Raw genomic sequence first — 3,324 nt, forward strand, 5'->3', positions numbered from 1 at the left:
CGGAGAGAAACAGGTCCCTGCAAAGCCTGGCCAGTGTCTGCTGCCCTTAGATGTAACCCAAATATCTTCCTAAGGCCCTGAGTAAAACCCCCTGCCTGCCTCGCCAAGGACCGCTAAGCCATCGGGGCCCTCCCTGCCCAGCTTCACTGATGATTCTTACACTGGACATGGCAGGCGGGCCCACAGGCAGATCTGGACTAAAGATGCTGCTTGGCACTAGCCACGTGACTCAGTTTCCCCAACTGTCAAATGAGGGCATTGGTTTAGCCAGGAGAGCCATTAGCCACGTGTGATTTTGAAAATTCACTTCGAGTTTAATATATTTCCATTGAAATGAGCTGAATCGAAAACTCGCTATATTTCAAGCACTCAGTGGCAATGCATGGCTCCCAGTTTGGACAGCGCAGCTGGAGGCCATTTACGAAAACTCCTACCTGGCCTGGGGTGTGGGGACGGCCACCAAAATGGGGGCAGCATTGTAAAGGGAAGAAGGCTTCTGGACAGCAGGACACATGGCCTGGGGCCGCTCAGTCAATACTCTTTCCAAAATGGGACTCATCCAAACGACCCCCACGCCCTGCAACCATCTACCCCAGCTCTGCAAAGACAAGCGGGAAATCCAGATTTAATATTCAATCGTCTGGCTCTTAAAATATTGGTTTCAAAACTATTAAAGCCCTGGCCGGGCTAAACAGATATGCCCGTGGGCTATGCGTGGCCCAGGACACTGGTGTATGACCTCTGGGCTAGCAGGCCCCTGGAGGAAGGTGCTGGCTGCATTTCCCCCTTTCTAAATATGTGCTATGCACTGAAACAATGTGCCCATGCCCCAAGCAAAATTAATATTCTAATTTCAGTTTCTCGGTTTGATGAAGGTATCCGGCTGCCACGGTCCTGGAATGTTAACAACTGGCGACGAATCCCTTTTCCTGGAGTCAAGCAGAAGAATGAATGTCTGGCGAGGGGAGGTGAGGGGCCGCTGGCTATGGGGCAGGACTTTCTGGGGACAACTCCACCCTCCATCCCATACCTCGCACCTTCTGGATGCATCCAAGGGCCAAGAAGCTCCTCACCCCACCCCATCCCCCTCTCCCCCGAGGCTCCCAGGACAAGATTTATCAAGGGTCCCAGATCTCCTAGTTAATCTAATAATTAACCCTTTCCAGGGGCCCTGCCCACAGCGGTCTTTTTCCAAAGCACTTGTGATGGTTTTAAAATATGTGCACAAATTCTTCAGCTAGCCTCTGCTGGAGAGATGGAGTTGAGCATCCCTCCCCTAGATTCAGGCTGGCCTCCAGCGAATAAGACGTGGCTTCAAAGCTGGTGGTGAATGGAGACACAGCATCTGGCAGATGCCCTCCTGAGATGCACACCTGAGCCCGGAACTACCAGGTGAGAAGCCCAGCTGCTCCAAAGTCACCAGGAGGGGGAGAACTCATGGAGAGAGAGCAAGGGAGCCGTGCTCACTGTTATCTCTGCTCAAGGAGCTCCACCTGCACCTGGCCCACCTGCGCCAGCCCAACCTGCACCAGCCTCACCTGAGCCAGTCCCACCTGAGACATCCTCACGTGCACCAGCCCCACCTGCACCATCCTCACTTGCATCAGCCCCTACCTGTACCTGCCCTACCTGCACCAGCCCCACCTGAGCCATCCTCACCTCAGCCAGCCCCACCTGCATGGGTCCAGGCCTCACCCTCCGCCCCTGTAGGGCTGCTGAGATAATTCAACAAGGTGCTGCAGGTAAAGGCTCCTGGCACGGACTCCTCAATAAAAGGAGGTGGCAATAATTATTATGATGGTGATTGCAATTTAGTGAATCCAGAAAGATCCATATACCTGGCCACCTTATCCAGTCCCAGAGTTTTGGCTGCTCCTTAAACCTGTTAATTCCTTAAGTCATCAGAGTTCTCCTCACTTCCTACCTGCCACTCCCCATATGCTCCAACCCTTGTCACACTAAGCGCCCCGTGTTCAAATGATGGTGGGTTCTCTCCCCTGACTGGGCCCTGCCTACTACACAGCCATATCTGCTGCTAACATAAGAAATGTAAGTGTGTGACATATGCCAACTTCACAAGGAAACAGGAAAAACACATTTTTTCTATCATTCATTAATGAAGAGCATTTGAAGGTGATCTGTGGGGAAAGCATTATACATATGTATCATATATTCACGTATGGTAAGGTATCATAAGTTCTGGATATGCACTCACATTCTACTGACCCTAGGAAAAAACATAAAACTCTATCACTAAAAACACCTATACTGGCATCAGTAAATGTTTGGATACCAGAGTTTTGCTGTAGAAGTAATCGGTTACAATCTAAAATGGCTTGTAACTTGGGCGGCACCCCACCCCTCCCCCGCCACTGTGAAATCCGCATTTTCCTAGATGCTGTGTGTGAGCTCTGCACAGGCTCTTGGTGGTTGCATCAACAATATTTTTGTCTTTGACATTCAGCTTTCCAGCCCTCAGCCAGGTGCCGTGGAGATATCTTGGGGAACATTTTTGACTGGGGGCAGGGGACAAGGAGCTGTTCCTGGCTCAGAAATGACTGGCAGATGGCATCTGCTCCATCTGATGACATTTTACATGCTGGAAGTAAAGTAGGAGAAGGGGATAAAAAAATGTCCAGGCTGCTTTGCGCTGGATGAGCTTAGGAAGTGGTCGAGCCCTGTGCTGGTCTCTAGCCCCAATGTTAGTGGCACACACAGGCGCCAGGGGCATTCACGGGTCTGGGAAGCCTCCATGGGACTTGGTGGGGACCGGGGGCGAGGGACAGGAACCAAACGCAGAGTGGTTTTAGAAGAAAAGGCGCGTTGCCTGGTGTCCTGCAGAAGCTCCAGCTGCAACCAGGAGCAGCGGATTTTGGACCCCTGAATGGGCCTGCCAGGAAGGCACAGCCCTGCACTCGGCTGGGCCTGCTGCCACGTGGCTTCCTCCTGTGACCGCAGAGGTGGCTCAGTGCTCCCTGCTTCCCCTGTGCTCCTCTTCCCCGCGAGGACACCAGCACTGCAGGGACAGCCCTTCCAGGTCGTGCATGCGGTACCTGGCTCTGCACTGCCCATCCTACCCACTCAGCAACTGCAGCCGGAGAAGCAGGGGCCCTCCCCATGCCCCCGGCAGACATCCCAGCTCGTGGGCACAACCCTGATCAACCTGAGTCCTGGGGGGAGGTGCACCCAGGCTGAGAGGGTCCCCAGGACCCAAACCGTATGGCCTCAGAAGCAGAGGAAGCCATCCCCTGGAAGAAAACCCAGGCTGCTACTCTCAGAGGAAGCAGACAACCCCTAATATATGACAGGACTTGGGTAGGAAAC

Source organism: Tamandua tetradactyla, chromosome Y, assembly GCF_023851605.1.
Source record: "Tamandua tetradactyla isolate mTamTet1 chromosome Y, mTamTet1.pri, whole genome shotgun sequence".
Taxonomy (NCBI): domain Eukaryota; kingdom Metazoa; phylum Chordata; class Mammalia; order Pilosa; family Myrmecophagidae; genus Tamandua; species Tamandua tetradactyla.